The sequence below is a fragment of the Vidua chalybeata genome, unplaced genomic scaffold (genome assembly GCF_026979565.1).
Source record: "Vidua chalybeata isolate OUT-0048 unplaced genomic scaffold, bVidCha1 merged haplotype scaffold_126_ctg1, whole genome shotgun sequence".
In the NCBI taxonomy this organism is placed as follows: domain Eukaryota; kingdom Metazoa; phylum Chordata; class Aves; order Passeriformes; family Viduidae; genus Vidua; species Vidua chalybeata.
In genome coordinates this window covers 200,364-219,514 of record NW_026530356.1, presented here as the reverse complement: position 1 = coordinate 219,514, position 19,151 = coordinate 200,364, and the positions used below count along the sequence as shown (strand labels likewise).

Genomic DNA, 19,151 nt, shown 5'->3' with positions numbered 1-19,151 from the left:
GGCGAAGGCAAGAAGCCTCGAGAGCTGTCACAGAGCAGAAGGGCAGCTGAGATGCTGAAAAGCAGCAAAGCTGAACAGCCTGCCTCAGCTTCAGCAGTGTGTAATTGACTGAAGGCGAAAAACCAAGCAGCAGAGCAGCGGGCTTCTGTGCGCACTGAAGGCAATTGCAAGAATCCAGCAGCTGCTCCTTGCCAAGCACAGTCAGCTGCCTAGGTTCTTGCTTCTTGACCAACTCACAGTTGCCCTTCTTTTCAGCAGCTGCCACCGTGTTCTCTGCATCTCGGAGCCTCTGGGGAGCAACAAGAATTTCCAAGGTGGGATGCATGACGACTATGTCAAAACCCAGGAAAGTTGTCCTGGAACACCTTCCATTGGCATGCCAAGAGTGAATTCAAGAGGCAGGAGAGCAGCAGCCACCGTCCTGCAGCAGTCTGCGAGCTTCGCACACAAGCCGGCTTCTTCGCGGCTTCGTTCTTCGCCTCTTGCAAGCTACCGCGATCTCCGGCTGCCGGAGGACAAGAAGCGGCTACTTCGCGCACAGATCACTGGAGCGGCAGCGGTGCGCTCCGAAGCGCCGCTTCTGCCGAAAGACGCCGGCAAGCGGCACTTGCTTTCGGCCAGCTCCGGAGCTGCGTATTCTGCCTCTCTAGTCGCCTACATCTTAGCCAAAAGCTTTTCCGCTCCAGTTCTCAAGGAGAAAGTGTACCAGCACTGCTCACTTAGCCCGACCTTGCCAGGAAATAAGATTTGCTGCACATTCCAAGGACACTGCACTTTCCTGGGCAAGCTGCTGCAACCTGCTGGCAGATGGCCGTGCTCTCTGCCCACTCCTGCCCAGCTCTGGGTAGTAGCGGGCACGTTGCAGCCTGGCGAAGGCAAGAAGCCTCGAGAGCTGTCACAGAGCAGAAGGGCAGCTGAGATGCTGAAAAGCAGCAAAGCTGAACAGCCTGCCTCAGCTTCAGCAGTGTGTAATTGACTGAAGGCGAAAAACCAAGCAGCAGAGCAGCGGGCTTCTGTGCGCACTGAAGGCAATTGCAAGAATCCAGCAGCTGCTCCTTGCCAAGCACAGTCAGCTGCCTAGGTTCTTGCTTCTTGACCAACTCACAGTTGCCCTTCTTTTCAGCAGCTGCCACCGTGTTCTCTGCATCTCGGAGCCTCTGGGGAGCAACAAGAATTTCCAAGGTGGGATGCATGACGACTATGTCAAAACCCAGGAAAGTTGTCCTGGAACACCTTCCATTGGCATGCCAAGAGTGAATTCAAGAGGCAGGAGAGCAGCAGCCACCGTCCTGCAGCAGTCTGCGAGCTTCGCACACAAGCCGGCTTCTTCGCGGCTTCGTTCTTCGCCTCTTGCAAGCTACCGCGATCTCCGGCTGCCGGAGGACAAGAAGCGGCTACTTCGCGCACAGATCACTGGAGCGGCAGCGGTGCGCTCCGAAGCGCCGCTTCTGCCGAAAGACGCCGGCAAGCGGCACTTGCTTTCGGCCAGCTCCGGAGCTGCGTATTCTGCCTCTCTAGTCGCCTACATCTTAGCCAAAAGCTTTTCCGCTCCAGTTCTCAAGGAGAAAGTGTACCAGCACTGCTCACTTAGCCCGACCTTGCCAGGAAATAAGATTTGCTGCACATTCCAAGGACACTGCACTTTCCTGGGCAAGCTGCTGCAACCTGCTGGCAGATGGCCGTGCTCTCTGCCCACTCCTGCCCAGCTCTGGGTAGTAGCGGGCACGTTGCAGCCTGGCGAAGGCAAGAAGCCTCGAGAGCTGTCACAGAGCAGAAGGGCAGCTGAGATGCTGAAAAGCAGCAAAGCTGAACAGCCTGCCTCAGCTTCAGCAGTGTGTAATTGACTGAAGGCGAAAAACCAAGCAGCAGAGCAGCGGGCTTCTGTGCGCACTGAAGGCAATTGCAAGAATCCAGCAGCTGCTCCTTGCCAAGCACAGTCAGCTGCCTAGGTTCTTGCTTCTTGACCAACTCACAGTTGCCCTTCTTTTCAGCAGCTGCCACCGTGTTCTCTGCATCTCGGAGCCTCTGGGGAGCAACAAGAATTTCCAAGGTGGGATGCATGACGACTATGTCAAAACCCAGGAAAGTTGTCCTGGAACACCTTCCATTGGCATGCCAAGAGTGAATTCAAGAGGCAGGAGAGCAGCAGCCACCGTCCTGCAGCAGTCTGCGAGCTTCGCACACAAGCCGGCTTCTTCGCGGCTTCGTTCTTCGCCTCTTGCAAGCTACCGCGATCTCCGGCTGCCGGAGGACAAGAAGCGGCTACTTCGCGCACAGATCACTGGAGCGGCAGCGGTGCGCTCCGAAGCGCCGCTTCTGCCGAAGACGCCGGCAAGCGGCACTTGCTTTCGGCCAGCTCCGGAGCTGCGTATTCTGCCTCTCTAGTCGCCTACATCTTAGCCAAAAGCTTTTCCGCTCCAGTTCTCAAGGAGAAAGTGTACCAGCACTGCTCACTTAGCCCGACCTTGCCAGGAAATAAGATTTGCTGCACATTCCAAGGACACTGCACTTTCCTGGGCAAGCTGCTGCAACCTGCTGGCAGATGGCCGTGCTCTCTGCCCACTCCTGCCCAGCTCTGGGTAGTAGCGGGCACGTTGCAGCCTGGCGAAGGCAAGAAGCCTCGAGAGCTGTCACAGAGCAGAAGGGCAGCTGAGATGCTGAAAAGCAGCAAAGCTGAACAGCCTGCCTCAGCTTCAGCAGTGTGTAATTGACTGAAGGCGAAAAACCAAGCAGCAGAGCAGCGGGCTTCTGTGCGCACTGAAGGCAATTGCAAGAATCCAGCAGCTGCTCCTTGCCAAGCACAGTCAGCTGCCTAGGTTCTTGCTTCTTGACCAACTCACAGTTGCCCTTCTTTTCAGCAGCTGCCACCGTGTTCTCTGCATCTCGGAGCCTCTGGGGAGCAACAAGAATTTCCAAGGTGGGATGCATGACGACTATGTCAAAACCCAGGAAAGTTGTCCTGGAACACCTTCCATTGGCATGCCAAGAGTGAATTCAAGAGGCAGGAGAGCAGCAGCCACCGTCCTGCAGCAGTCTGCGAGCTTCGCACACAAGCCGGCTTCTTCGCGGCTTCGTTCTTCGCCTCTTGCAAGCTACCGCGATCTCCGGCTGCCGGAGGACAAGAAGCGGCTACTTCGCGCACAGATCACTGGAGCGGCAGCGGTGCGCTCCGAAGCGCCGCTTCTGCCGAAAGACGCCGGCAAGCGGCACTTGCTTTCGGCCAGCTCCGGAGCTGCGTATTCTGCCTCTCTAGTCGCCTACATCTTAGCCAAAAGCTTTTCCGCTCCAGTTCTCAAGGAGAAAGTGTACCAGCACTGCTCACTTAGCCCGACCTTGCCAGGAAATAAGATTTGCTGCACATTCCAAGGACACTGCACTTTCCTGGGCAAGCTGCTGCAACCTGCTGGCAGATGGCCGTGCTCTCTGCCCACTCCTGCCCAGCTCTGGGTAGTAGCGGGCACGTTGCAGCCTGGCGAAGGCAAGAAGCCTCGAGAGCTGTCACAGAGCAGAAGGGCAGCTGAGATGCTGAAAAGCAGCAAAGCTGAACAGCCTGCCTCAGCTTCAGCAGTGTGTAATTGACTGAAGGCGAAAAACCAAGCAGCAGAGCAGCGGGCTTCTGTGCGCACTGAAGGCAATTGCAAGAATCCAGCAGCTGCTCCTTGCCAAGCACAGTCAGCTGCCTAGGTTCTTGCTTCTTGACCAACTCACAGTTGCCCTTCTTTTCAGCAGCTGCCACCGTGTTCTCTGCATCTCGGAGCCTCTGGGGAGCAACAAGAATTTCCAAGGTGGGATGCATGACGACTATGTCAAAACCCAGGAAAGTTGTCCTGGAACACCTTCCATTGGCATGCCAAGAGTGAATTCAAGAGGCAGGAGAGCAGCAGCCACCGTCCTGCAGCTGTCTGCGAGCTTCGCACACAAGCCGGCTTCTTCGCGGCTTCGTTCTTCGCCTCTTGCAAGCTACCGCGATCTCCGGCTGCCGGAGGACAAGAAGCGGCTACTTCGCGCACAGATCACTGGAGCGGCAGCGGTGCGCTCCGAAGCGCCGCTTCTGCCGAAAGACGCCGGCAAGCGGCACTTGCTTTCGGCCAGCTCCGGAGCTGCGTATTCTGCCTCTCTAGTCGCCTACATCTTAGCCAAAAGCTTTTCCGCTCCAGTTCTCAAGGAGAAAGTGTACCAGCACTGCTCACTTAGCCCGACCTTGCCAGGAAATAAGATTTGCTGCACATTCCAAGGACACTGCACTTTCCTGGGCAAGCTGCTGCAACCTGCTGGCAGATGGCCGTGCTCTCTGCCCACTCCTGCCCAGCTCTGGGTAGTAGCGGGCACGTTGCAGCCTGGCGAAGGCAAGAAGCCTCGAGAGCTGTCACAGAGCAGAAGGGCAGCTGAGATGCTGAAAAGCAGCAAAGCTGAACAGCCTGCCTCAGCTTCAGCAGTGTGTAATTGACTGAAGGCGAAAAACCAAGCAGCAGAGCAGCGGGCTTCTGTGCGCACTGAAGGCAATTGCAAGAATCCAGCAGCTGCTCCTTGCCAAGCACAGTCAGCTGCCTAGGTTCTTGCTTCTTGACCAACTCACAGTTGCCCTTCTTTTCAGCAGCTGCCACCGTGTTCTCTGCATCTCGGAGCCTCTGGGGAGCAACAAGAATTTCCAAGGTGGGATGCATGACGACTATGTCAAAACCCAGGAAAGTTGTCCTGGAACACCTTCCATTGGCATGCCAAGAGTGAATTCAAGAGGCAGGAGAGCAGCAGCCACCGTCCTGCAGCAGTCTGCGAGCTTCGCACACAAGCCGGCTTCTTCGCGGCTTCGTTCTTCGCCTCTTGCAAGCTACCGCGATCTCCGGCTGCCGGAGGACAAGAAGCGGCTACTTCGCGCACAGATCACTGGAGCGGCAGCGGTGCGCTCCGAAGCGCCGCTTCTGCCGAAAGACGCCGGCAAGCGGCACTTGCTTTCGGCCAGCTCCGGAGCTGCGTATTCTGCCTCTCTAGTCGCCTACATCTTAGCCAAAAGCTTTTCCGCTCCAGTTCTCAAGGAGAAAGTGTACCAGCACTGCTCACTTAGCCCGACCTTGCCAGGAAATAAGATTTGCTGCACATTCCAAGGACACTGCACTTTCCTGGGCAAGCTGCTGCAACCTGCTGGCAGATGGCCGTGCTCTCTGCCCACTCCTGCCCAGCTCTGGGTAGTAGCGGGCACGTTGCAGCCTGGCGAAGGCAAGAAGCCTCGAGAGCTGTCACAGAGCAGAAGGGCAGCTGAGATGCTGAAAAGCAGCAAAGCTGAACAGCCTGCCTCAGCTTCAGCAGTGTGTAATTGACTGAAGGCGAAAAACCAAGCAGCAGAGCAGCGGGCTTCTGTGCGCACTGAAGGCAATTGCAAGAATCCAGCAGCTGCTCCTTGCCAAGCACAGTCAGCTGCCTAGGTTCTTGCTTCTTGACCAACTCACAGTTGCCCTTCTTTTCAGCAGCTGCCACCGTGTTCTCTGCATCTCGGAGCCTCTGGGGAGCAACAAGAATTTCCAAGGTGGGATGCATGACGACTATGTCAAAACCCAGGAAAGTTGTCCTGGAACACCTTCCATTGGCATGCCAAGAGTGAATTCAAGAGGCAGGAGAGCAGCAGCCACCGTCCTGCAGCTGTCTGCGAGCTTCGCACACAAGCCGGCTTCTTCGCGGCTTCGTTCTTCGCCTCTTGCAAGCTACCGCGATCTCCGGCTGCCGGAGGACAAGAAGCGGCTACTTCGCGCACAGATCACTGGAGCGGCAGCGGTGCGCTCCGAAGCGCCGCTTCTGCCGAAAGACGCCGGCAAGCGGCACTTGCTTTCGGCCAGCTCCGGAGCTGCGTATTCTGCCTCTCTAGTCGCCTACATCTTAGCCAAAAGCTTTTCCGCTCCAGTTCTCAAGGAGAAAGTGTACCAGCACTGCTCACTTAGCCCGACCTTGCCAGGAAATAAGATTTGCTGCACATTCCAAGGACACTGCACTTTCCTGGGCAAGCTGCTGCAACCTGCTGGCAGATGGCCGTGCTCTCTGCCCACTCCTGCCCAGCTCTGGGTAGTAGCGGGCACGTTGCAGCCTGGCGAAGGCAAGAAGCCTCGAGAGCTGTCACAGAGCAGAAGGGCAGCTGAGATGCTGAAAAGCAGCAAAGCTGAACAGCCTGCCTCAGCTTCAGCAGTGTGTAATTGACTGAAGGCGAAAAACCAAGCAGCAGAGCAGCGGGCTTCTGTGCGCACTGAAGGCAATTGCAAGAATCCAGCAGCTGCTCCTTGCCAAGCACAGTCAGCTGCCTAGGTTCTTGCTTCTTGACCAACTCACAGTTGCCCTTCTTTTCAGCAGCTGCCACCGTGTTCTCTGCATCTCGGAGCCTCTGGGGAGCAACAAGAATTTCCAAGGTGGGATGCATGACGACTATGTCAAAACCCAGGAAAGTTGTCCTGGAACACCTTCCATTGGCATGCCAAGAGTGAATTCAAGAGGCAGGAGAGCAGCAGCCACCGTCCTGCAGCTGTCTGCGAGCTTCGCACACAAGCCGGCTTCTTCGCGGCTTCGTTCTTCGCCTCTTGCAAGCTACCGCGATCTCCGGCTGCCGGAGGACAAGAAGCGGCTACTTCGCGCACAGATCACTGGAGCGGCAGCGGTGCGCTCCGAAGCGCCGCTTCTGCCGAAAGACGCCGGCAAGCGGCACTTGCTTTCGGCCAGCTCCGGAGCTGCGTATTCTGCCTCTCTAGTCGCCTACATCTTAGCCAAAAGCTTTTCCGCTCCAGTTCTCAAGGAGAAAGTGTACCAGCACTGCTCACTTAGCCCGACCTTGCCAGGAAATAAGATTTGCTGCACATTCCAAGGACACTGCACTTTCCTGGGCAAGCTGCAACCTGCTGGCAGATGGCCGTGCTCTCTGCCCACTCCTGCCCAGCTCTGGGTAGTAGCGGGCACGTTGCAGCCTGGCGAAGGCAAGAAGCCTCGAGAGCTGTCACAGAGCAGAAGGGCAGCTGAGATGCTGAAAAGCAGCAAAGCTGAACAGCCTGCCTCAGCTTCAGCAGTGTGTAATTGACTGAAGGCGAAAAACCAAGCAGCAGAGCAGCGGGCTTCTGTGCGCACTGAAGGCAATTGCAAGAATCCAGCAGCTGCTCCTTGCCAAGCACAGTCAGCTGCCTAGGTTCTTGCTTCTTGACCAACTCACAGTTGCCCTTCTTTTCAGCAGCTGCCACCGTGTTCTCTGCATCTCGGAGCCTCTGGGGAGCAACAAGAATTTCCAAGGTGGGATGCATGACGACTATGTCAAAACCCAGGAAAGTTGTCCTGGAACACCTTCCATTGGCATGCCAAGAGTGAATTCAAGAGGCAGGAGAGCAGCAGCCACCGTCCTGCAGCTGTCTGCGAGCTTCGCACACAAGCCGGCTTCTTCGCGGCTTCGTTCTTCGCCTCTTGCAAGCTACCGCGATCTCCGGCTGCCGGAGGACAAGAAGCGGCTACTTCGCGCACAGATCACTGGAGCGGCAGCGGTGCGCTCCGAAGCGCCGCTTCTGCCGAAAGACGCCGGCAAGCGGCACTTGCTTTCGGCCAGCTCCGGAGCTGCGTATTCTGCCTCTCTAGTCGCCTACATCTTAGCCAAAAGCTTTTCCGCTCCAGTTCTCAAGGAGAAAGTGTACCAGCACTGCTCACTTAGCCCGACCTTGCCAGGAAATAAGATTTGCTGCACATTCCAAGGACACTGCACTTTCCTGGGCAAGCTGCAACCTGCTGGCAGATGGCCGTGCTCTCTGCCCACTCCTGCCCAGCTCTGGGTAGTAGCGGGCACGTTGCAGCCTGGCGAAGGCAAGAAGCCTGGAGAGCTGTCACAGCAGCAGAAGGGCAGACTGAATTCTGCCTTCCGATCTGCCACGAGAAAGAATCCCTTCCTCCACTGCAGTTCCGGCTTAGAACAGGACACAGTGCAGGTGCAACCACTGAACCGTCATGCTAGCTGTTCCGAACAAGGCCTGGCAAGAACTTGGCAAGGACTTGGCAAGGACTTGGCAAAGACCTGACGTGGACCCAGCACGGGACAGCGTGATGCGCGGCCTGCTTCTAATCTCCGTTCTTAAGCCAAATGAACTTTTGGGGTGACTCCCGGGGTCCTTCATTGAAGACCCCTCATCTGCCTCGTTACCAGTGTGACAAACAAAGAATGAGAACCCTCCTCCCAAGGACTGAGACTGAGACCCCTGCTATAGGGAGGAGGGGAAATTGGTGGTCTGACCACTAATGACATGACCTGTTTCCCTTCAGTGATTCAAATGGACTTATTCTTCATTGGATTCGTCTTGCTTTGGTGGTTTCTGTGGACTCACCTGTTCCCGCGTGGCGATTACAATGGACTTTCGTTGTTACACTTGCTCCCCCCTCTTTCCTCTGTGGACTATAACTGGAGCCCCGAGTCGACCAGAACTTCGGAGACTCCCCCGACACGACAGACGGATCCCCATCGTCCGGACCACTGAGGATCTCGCCTGTGTTGGTAGCTATTCCCATACCCCTCTTCTCTCTCTCTCTCTCCTTTTATCTCCTTTCCGATCCCCACTATCGCATTTACTGTTTTGGCCCCTAATAAAGGTGCATTTGTTGTGATTAACTGATAGTCCCTTGTTGTTTGCCTTTTTGCACTTTTGGGATCGGTGAAAAGAACCATCACGACACCCCGCAAGAAGCGGATCGTGACATTAAAATTGGCGTCACGGACAGGATTTCTGTCTAGACAGAAGGGTTGCAGCTGAAAAGGCACCCACACTGTCTTTGGAAATTCACAAAGGATCCACTAGTGCAAAAGGCGGGACACTTGTTTTGTTGTTGTTGTGTATCTGGTCTGGGAAGGAAGGGACAACTTGAAGCAACTAAGCAGAGCCTCCCAGGCAGATTATTGTCCTTTCACCCAGCCAGGGAAGCGAAGGGCGACACAGCGAGGGCTGTGTAGTTTTGTGGAACTTAAGTTTGTAGCTCCCTGTCGTGGTTTTGGTCCCTTCACAAAATGAGTGACAATCTTAGCCTTGAAATTAAAGCTGAATTTTATGCACTACTAGCCAAACACAATGCCAGACCTTCTACGGAAGGAGAAAAATGGGCACAGAGTAATTGGTTGAACTTAGAAAATGTTATTGATAGAGTGTGTTCATTACAACATGAAACAAAATTCAAACTGGGCAAAAATAAAACTATCTTATGCTCAGTTTTGGGAGCTTGTCTTACGGCAGCTATAGAAAATGGCTTCGAGCGAAGAAGTGAGGAACATGCTCTAATAGACTCCCTTCAAAATCTAGTTGAAATTTTGCAAAAACAGTTCTATGAAGCAAAAGATGTGATCTATGCATTGCGAGCTGCCTTAACAGAGGAACATGTTAACAAATCACATCATGCTGATTCCTCTACAGAGCCTGAGGAGAAGGAAACTCCTCACATGAAACAAATCTATCCTCATCAAGAACTTGAAGCAGCAAGTAATTGTGGGGAACATTGCTGCCATCACTTGAGACCCTTGATTAAAACTATCTCAGTGTATAGCTATCTCAGTGATGATGATCTCCAACCTCACATCACAACCAAACACATACCATCACAACTAAACACTGCCACTGAGCTAGCTAAGCTTAAAAGGGAATATGGACACCCTCCACATGAATCAGAAACAGAATATGTTTTCCGGGTGTCCCTCACTGGTGGTGATCAAATTCAATTAACTGAACAGGAAGCCAGTGGGTACTGGGGACATGGTGTCTTCTTAACAACAGGAGAGAAAGGTGACACATGGTCCCTGACACAGCGTGCAGCTTTTTGGGCCGGGGGAACAAGCCCCTTGGAAAGGGGAGATCCCATAGCTAGAATTAGTACCCCCGACCAACTCTTGGAAAATGTGCACAAAGCTGCTTGCCTGCAAATGACTCTCAAAAAGAAATTAATTCCTGACTTTGAATCCCTGATGCAATTACCTGTGAAGCCCGAGATAACGACCCCTTGAATTTGTGGGCTTCCAGAATCACTCAAACCTACAGCAATTCTCCTTCCAAAAACGATAGCAGCTGTATCTCCTGTAGAAAGACCAGATAGATTTCCTAGTAAGCAGAAGGACCCATTTGTTCCCCTTTATGACTTGTTGAGGAAAGGGGTGAAATGGGATTGGAGTCTTTCTCAGGAGTCAGCATTGCAATTGCTGATTTTTGAAGCAACAGCTCATCAAGCAGTTGCAGACCCCTATCCATCCTACAGATCCTTTCCAGGTGGAATGGGGATTTGCCTCCTCAGGGCTGTCAGTACACATATGGCAGCGGGGTGCTGAGGGTCTGACAAGACCTGTTGGTTTTTACTCCCGTGGTTCCAAAGATGCTGAGAAAAGATACACTACCTGGGAAAAAGGATTGTTGATGGTTATCTTAGCTTTCCTAGAAGTAGAAAAAATTGCACGAAAACAACCAATTGTATTGAGAGGCCCCTTCAAGGTTATTAAGACAGCCACTAGTGGGACTCCCCCTCCTGACGGGGTGGCCCAGAGGGCCTTAGTGAGAAAGTGGTATGCTCAGGTTGAACATTACTGTAACTTCTTCTCAATGACAGAAGGATCTGTAAAAACTTTACCAATCCAAGAAACGGAGAGCTTGGACAAACCTGCCTCTGTAATCAAAGTAACCCCTCCTTTCTGCCCCAAACAATCAGCAAACTCTTGGTTTACTGATGCTTCTGCTAAAGGGAAAGGAAAAGTATGGAAATATAGGGCAGAAGCCCTCCACTTTTCCTCTGGTGAGCAAATGATTACAGAGGGAGAAGGTAGTGCACACACTGGGGAGCTGATAGCTGTCTGGAGTGTTTTTCAACGAGAAGCACAGAATTCCTCTTTGGTCTGCATCTACACTGACTCCTATGCTCTCTACCAAATGATCCTAATAATCCAGCTCATGACCCTGGCCAACCTGTTCTGGTGGACCTCTCTTACTATAGGACTAGTAGCACTTGTGCTAAAACCCCCTCTGAATAAATATGCATGGGAAGCCTCTGGTGCTCTAGGGAAAGAGCATTGGACAAATACATGCTGGATAATTCCATCATTCTAACTTTTCTGCCTCTCGGCGGCAGAATTCTGTTGTGTTTACTTTTTCAGAAGAACTCCGAGGGACATGAAGACCACCTAATCCATGATCAAACTGGTAATACTTTTCTGCATCCTACCACAACCCCATGGCCAGAAACCAGCTGAGTGACCGTGGTCTGAACTAATTGTGGTAGCATGCAGAAAAAGTGAAAGGATCTCTTTAAGCACAAAAAGGTCTGCACGCACCCAAGCGTACAGGATTGTTGGCACAATTTTACACTAACACAGACTGCAGAAGTGGTTTGTTTATGGGGAAAAAAACACCAAAGGGCTTTCTTTTAAGTTTATAATAAATGCTGTAGCTCAATCTACTACGGTTTATACCACCACCACTACCACCACTCGAGCCCAGCCACCAGTTATGCTTACCCCGAAAATTTTTGAAGTTGGACCATATATAATCAGGAAAACTGGCCAACAACAGATATTATTTGATCCGGCATGGTCTCTTAAACAAGTCAAATTGCTGATGCAAAACAATGTCTCAGAAATACAACCAGCTTGTTCACCCTTTTTGCAAACCTCTTTTCAGGCTTGGACAACCTGGCTGCGACAGTGGAACCCTCCTAAAAAACGGGTGCCAAGAGACATAACTGGTGTTGTGGGAACAGAATTGGGAATCAGTTCAGAGGTATTAATGAATAAATTGGCTTCTCCGACTAGAGATTTGACCAAAATACAGCAACCACTGCAGTCGTCCTTATCGGCCTTGGGAACACATCAGTGCTTGCTATCAAACATTCTACCAAATTGGGAAAAGATAAATGTGAAGGATAAAAAATTGATCATTGATGCACTTAATGCCACACAAAGCAATGTTTCCTTAGCTCTTAGCTGTATCCAGGCTCAATTATGGATGCAGTCAGTTGCTGCCTCAATTATAAGAGAAGGTGAAGAAGGCACTTTTCCTACTGAGATTAGGAAAATAGTCTGGGACAGTGCCACTGACTTTGAAAGAGATTTCCAATCCTGGTGGAATTTAGTGAATTTTACCTATGACCCTAACACAAACACAGCCACAGCATTTTGTGCTGACCATAAGTAATGCCTCAGTGCATTTGATATTCCCTAGCATCGCATTAGGATTAAATCATGATGGACCCACTTTCTATCCTTCTGAACATAGAGAATGGGCCCGTCAAATTGATGACAAATGGCAAACTGTCAATTTAGAGTCCTGTACTATCCGAGAACAACTAGGGTTTATCTGTGAAGGTAATGCAATTATAGCTCAAGATATCTGTTTAGACACAGAACAAAATAGCTGTCATTTTGATATTCATCCTAACGAGACTTCTGAAACAGTCCTTGTATCTACAGGCAATGGGCGTGCCTGCTTCAGAACCGCTTGTGATACTGTGTTTATAGAAAGTACAGTAGTAGATACTAAAAATCATTCAAATTATTGTGCTTGCAACTTTACTAAAATTGCAGGATGTGATTTTTCTTTTGTAGCTCCAGTTACCTTACATGAACTTTTAGAATCCAATCTCATGTTGATTCACAAGCTACTGCCTACTCCCATTGGGATGAACCTTACTTTGGTAAAGCAACCATTACTTCATCAAGATCTAATAGAGATCCTAGGAAAAATCAAGGAGAATGGACAGAAAACTCTGGTAACTGTTCATCATGATGTGCAAGAAATACATCGTGTTGTAGAAAGGGTGGAAAGTGATGCCGAGCACAAGTGGTGGGATACCCTTTTCGGGTGGTCACCCACCGCCACCGGTATCCTGAACAAATTGTGCCATCCCGTTGTTGTTCTTCTGATTTTAGTTATGATTGGTTTTGTTTTATCAGTAATCTTGCTTATTGTAAATTGGAGAATGATGAAACGATGAACAAAATTAACATCTATAATTAATGCACACCACTTGGCCGACATCCTTTACACTATAGATGTTCCCAGGACTGTAGACACAAGAAGATTATAGGGTTGGTAGATATGTTTTACATCATTTTCTTTTATGATTTGTTTTAATCACTGTTTTAATTATTTTTGTTTCTTGATTATAAAATTATACTGAGTAATATCGATGATACTAGGTTTATTACTTTACTGCTTAATATTGATTATACTGGTTTATTATTTGATCAATTTATTGTTTAATTGATTAATATTGATTATTATTTAAACAAACTATTGCTGATTTAATTCTTGTCTTAGTTTTCCTGTTTTCTCTTTCCTTTCCTTTTTCTCTTCCCTTTTCCCTGGAATGTGCTGCCAACACTTGATGAGTCCTGAAGACTCCACGACGACACCATGGAACCCTGCTGATGAAGATCTTTCGAGGGCAATCGTCAGTCACGGGGTGGTGTAAGAGCCCGTCTGAAGCCCCTCATTTTCCATTCTGCCTTCCGATTGCCACGAGAAAGAATCCCTTCCTCCACTGCAGTTCCGGCTTAGAACAGGACACAGTGCAGGTGCAACCACTGAACCGTCATGCTAGCTGTTCCGAACAAGGCCTGGCAAGAACTTGGCAAGGACTTGGCAAGGAAAAGACCTGACGTGGACCCAGCACGGGACAGCCTGATGCGCGGCCTGCTTCTAATCTCCGTTCTTAAGCCAAATGAACTTTTGGGGTGACTCCCGGGGTCCTTCATTGAAGACCCCTCATCTGCCTCGTTACCAGTGTGACAAACAAAGAATGAGAACCCTCCTCCCAAGGACTGAGACTGAGACCCCTGCTATAGGGAGGAGGGGAAATTGGTGGTCTGACCACTAATGACATGACCTGTTTCCCTTCAGTGATTCAAATGGACTTATTCTTCATTGGATTCGTCTTGCTTTGGTGGTTTCTGTGGACTCAGCTGTTCCCGCGTGGCGATTACAATGGACTTTCGTTGTTACACTTGCTCCCCCCTCTTTCCTCTGTGGACTATAACTGGAGCCCCGAGTCGACCAGAACTTCGGAGACTCCCCCGACACGACAGACGGATCCCCATCGTCCGGACCACTGAGGATCTCGCCTGTGTTGGTAGCTATTCCCATACCCCTCTTCTCTCTCTCTCTCTCCTTTTATCTCCTTTCCGATCCCCACTATCGCATTTACTGTTTTGGCCCCTAATAAAGGTGCATTTGTTGTGATTAACTGATAGTCCCTTGTTGTTTGCCTTTTTGCACTTTTGGGATCGGTGAAAAGAACCATCACGACACCCCGCAAGAAGCGGATCGTGACATTAAAATTGGCGTCACGGACAGGATTTCTGTCTAGACAGAAGGGTTGCAGCTGAAAAGGCACCCACACTGTCTTTGGAAATTCACAAAGGATCCACTAGTGCAAAAGGCGGGACACTTGTTTTGTTGTTGTTGTGTATCTGGTCTGGGAAGGAAGGGACAACTTGAAGCAACTAAGCAGAGCCTCCCAGGCAGATTATTGTCCTTTCACCCAGCCAGGGAAGCGAAGGGCGACACAGCGAGGGCTGTGTAGTTTTGTGGAACTTAAGTTTGTAGCTCCCTGTCGTGGTTTTGGTCCCTTCACAAAATGAGTGACAATCTTAGCCTTGAAATTAAAGCTGAATTTTATGCACTACTAGCCAAACACAATGCCAGACCTTCTACGGAAGGAGAAAAATGGGCACAGAGTAATTGGTTGAACTTAGAAAATGTTATTGATAGAGTGTGTTCATTACAACATGAAACAAAATTCAAACTGGGCAAAAATAAAACTATCTTATGCTCAGTTTTGGGAGCTTGTCTTACGGCAGCTATAGAAAATGGCTTCGAGCGAAGAAGTGAGGAACATGCTCTAATAGACTCCCTTCAAAATCTAGTTGAAATTTTGCAAAAACAGTTCTATGAAGCAAAAGATGTGATCTATGCATTGCGAGCTGCCTTAACAGAGGAACATGTTAACAAATCACATCATGCTGATTCCTCTACAGAGCCTGAGGAGAAGGAAACTCCTCACATGAAACAAATCTATCCTCATCAAGAACTTGAAGCAGCAAGTAATTGTGGGGAACATTGCTGCCATCACTTGAGACCCTTGATTAAAACTATCTCAGTGTATAGCTATCTCAGTGATGATGATCTCCAACCTCACATCACAACCAAACACATACCATCACAACTAAACACTGCCACTGAGCTAGCTAAGCTTAAAAGGGAATATGGACACCCTCCACATGAATCAGAAACAGAATATGTTTTCCGGGTGTCCCTCACTGGTGGTGATCAAATTCAATTAACTGAACAGGAAGCCAGTGGGTACTGGGGACATGGTGTCTTCTTAACAACAGGAGAGAAAGGTGACACATGGTCCCTGACACAGCGTGCAGCTTTTTGGGCCGGGGGAACAAGCCCCTTGGAAAGGGGAGATCCCATAGCTAGAATTAGTACCCCCGACCAACTCTTGGAAAATGTGCACAAAGCTGCTTGCCTGCAAATGACTCTCAAAAAGAAATTAATTCCTGACTTTGAATCCCTGATGCAATTACCTGTGAAGCCCGAGATAACGACCCCTTGAATTTGTGGGCTTCCAGAATCACTCAAACCTACAGCAATTCTCCTTCCAAAAACGATAGCAGCTGTATCTCCTGTAGAAAGACCAGATAGATTTCCTAGTAAGCAGAAGGACCCATTTGTTCCCCTTTATGACTTGTTGAGGAAAGGGGTGAAATGGGATTGGAGTCTTTCTCAGGAGTCAGCATTGCAATTGCTGATTTTTGAAGCAACAGCTCATCAAGCAGTGCAGACCCCTATCCATCCTACAGATCCTTTCCAGGTGGAATGGGGATTTGCCTCCTCAGGGCTGTCAGTACACATATGGCAGCGGGGTGCTGAGGGTCTGACAAGACCTGTTGGTTTTTACTCCCGTGGTTCCAAAGATGCTGAGAAAAGATACACTACCTGGGAAAAAGGATTGTTGATGGTTATCTTAGCTTTCCTAGAAGTAGAAAAAATTGCACGAAAACAACCAATTGTATTGAGAGGCCCCTTCAAGGTTATTAAGACAGCCACTAGTGGGACTCCCCCTCCTGACGGGGTGGCCCAGAGGGCCTTAGTGAGAAAGTGGTATGCTCAGCTTGAACATTACTGTAACTTCTTCTCAATGACAGAAGGATCTGTAAAAACTTTACCAATCCAAGAAACGGAGAGCTTGGACAAACCTGCCTCTGTAATCAAAGTACCCCTCCTTTCTGCCCCAAACAATCAGCAAACTCTTGGTTTACTGATGCTTCTGCTAAAGGGAAAGGAAAAGTATGGAAATCTAGGGCAGAAGCCCTCCACTTTTCCTCTGGTGAGCAAATGATTACAGAGGGAGAAGGTAGTGCACACACTGGGGAGCTGATAGCTGTCTGGAGTGTTTTTCAACGAGAAGCACAGAATTCCTCTTTGGTCTGCATCTACACTGACTCCTATGCTCTGTACCAAATGATCCTAATAATCCAGCTCATGACCCTGGCCAACCTGTTCTGGTGGACCTCTCTTACTATAGGACTAGTAGCACTTGTGCTAAAACCCCCTCTGAATAAATATGCATGGGAAGCCTCTGGTGCTCTAGGGAAAGAGCATTGGACAAATACATGCTGGATAATTCCATCATTCTAACTTTTCTGCCTCTCGGCGGCAGAATTCTGTTGTGTTTACTTTTTCAGAAGAACTCCGAGGGACATGAAGACCACCTAATCCATGATCAAACTGGTAATACTTTTCTGCATCCTACCACAACCCCATGGCCAGAAACCAGCTGAGTGACCGTGGTCTGAACTAATTGTGGTAGCATGCAGAAAAAGTGAAAGGATCTCTTTAAGCACAAAAAGGTCTGCACGCACCCAAGCGTACAGGATTGTTGGCACAATTTTACACTAACACAGACTGCAGAAGTGGTTTGTTTATGGGGAAAAAACACCAAAGGGCTTTCTTTTAAGTTTATAATAAATGCTGTAGCTCAATCTACTACGGTTTATACCACCACCACTACCAGCACTCGAGCCCAGCCACCAGTTATGCTTACCCCGAAAATTTTTGAAGTTGGACCATATATAATCAGGAAAACTGGCCAACAACAGATATTATTTGATCCGGCATGGTCTCTTAAACAAGTCAAATTGCTGATGCAAAACAATGTCTCAGAAATACAACCAGCTTGTTCACCCTTTTTGCAAACCTCTTTTCAGGCTTGGACAACCTGGCTGCGACAGTGGAACCCTCCTAAAAAACGGGTGCCAAGAGACATTAACTGGTGTTGTGGGAACAGAATTGGGAATCAGTTCAGAGGTATTAATGAATAAATTGGCTTCTCCGACTAGAGATTTGACCAAAATACAGCAACCACTGCAGTCGTCCTTATCGGCCTTGGGAACACATCAGTGCTTGCTATCAAACATTCTACCAAATTGGGAAAAGATAAATGTGAAGGATAAAAAATTGATCATTGATGCACTTAATGCCACACAAAGCAATGTTTCCTTAGCTCTTAGCTGTATCCAGGCTCAATTATGGATGCAGTCAGTTGCTGCCTCAATTATAAGAGAAGGTGAAGAAGGCACTTTTCCTACTGAGATTAGGAAAATAGTCTGGGACAGTGCCACTGACTTTGAAAGAGATTTCCAATCCTGGTGGAATTTAGTGAATTTTACCTATGACCCTAACACAAACACAGCCACAGCATTTTGTGCTGACCATAAGTAATGCCTCAGTGCATTTGATATTCCCTAGCATCGCATTAGGATTAAATCATGATGGAGCCACTTTCTATCCTTCTGAACATAGAGAATGGGCCCGTCAAATTGATGACAAATGGCAAACTGTCAATTTAGAGTCCTGTACTATCCGAGAACAACTAGGGTTTATCTGTGAAGGTAATGCAATTATAGCTCAAGATATCTGTTTAGACACAGAACAAAATAGCTGTCATTTTGATATTCATCCTAACGAGACTTCTGAAACAGTCCTTGTATCTACAGGCAATGGGCGTGCCTGCTTCAGAACCGCTTGTGATACTGTGTTTATAGAAAGTACAGTAGTAGATACTAAAAATCATTCAAATTATTGTGCTTGCAACTTTACTAAAATTGCAGGATGTGATTTTTCTTTTGTAGCTCCAGTTACCTTACATGAACTTTTAGAATCCAATCTCATGTTGATTCACAAGCTACTGCCTACTCCCATTGGGATGAACCTTACTTTGGTAAAGCAACTATTACTTCATCAAGATCTAATAGAGATCCTAGGAAAAATCAAGGAGAATGGACAGAAAACTCTGGTAACTGTTCATCATGATGTGCAAGAAATACATCGTGTTGTAGAAAGGGTGGAAAGTGATGCCGAGCACAAGTGGTGGGATACCCTTTTCGGGTGGTCACCCACCGCCACCGGTATCCTGAACAAATTGTGCCATCCCGTTGTTGTTCTTCTGATTTTAGTTATGATTGGTTTTGTTTTATCAGTAATCTTGCTTATTGTAAATTGGAGAATGATGAAACGATGAACAAAATTAACATCTATAATTAATGCACACCACTTGGCCGACATCCTTTACACTATAGATGTTCCCAGGACTGTAGACACAAGAAGATGATAGGGTTGGTAGATATGTTTTACATCATTTTCTTTTATGATTTGTTTTAATCACTGTTTTAATTATTTTTGTTTCTTGATTATAAAATTATACTGAGTAATATCGATGATACTAGGTTTATTACTTTACTGCTTAATATTGATTATACTGGTTTATTATTTGATCAATTTATTGTTTAATTGATTAATATTGATTATTATTTAAACAAACTATTGCTGATTTAATTCTTGTCTTAGTTTTCCTGTTTTCTCTTTCCTTTCCTTTTTCTCTTCCCTTTTCCCTGGAATGTGCTGCCAACACTTGATGAGTCCTGAAGACTCCACGACGACACCATGGAACCCTGCTGATGAAGATCTTTCGAGGGCAATCGTCAGTCACGGGGTGGTGTAAGAGCCCGTCTGAAGCCCCTCATTTTCCATTCTGCCTTCCGATTGCCACGAGAAAGAATCCCTTCCTCCACTGCAGTTCCGGCTTAGAACAGGACACAGTGCAGGTGCAACCACTGAACCGTC

General features: G+C 48.8%; 1 long non-coding RNA gene across 1 annotated transcript; it reads left to right on the top strand.

The window, feature by feature from the left end:
• The first annotated feature begins 16,720 nt into the window (after positions 1-16,720).
• LOC128783305 (uncharacterized) lies at positions 16,721-18,525 on the top strand. The gene is made up of 3 exons (XR_008429061.1): positions 16,721-16,760; positions 17,237-17,336; positions 18,161-18,525. It is a non-coding gene; the product is annotated as an uncharacterized LOC128783305 (long non-coding RNA).
• Positions 18,526-19,151: the final 626 nt, after the last annotated feature.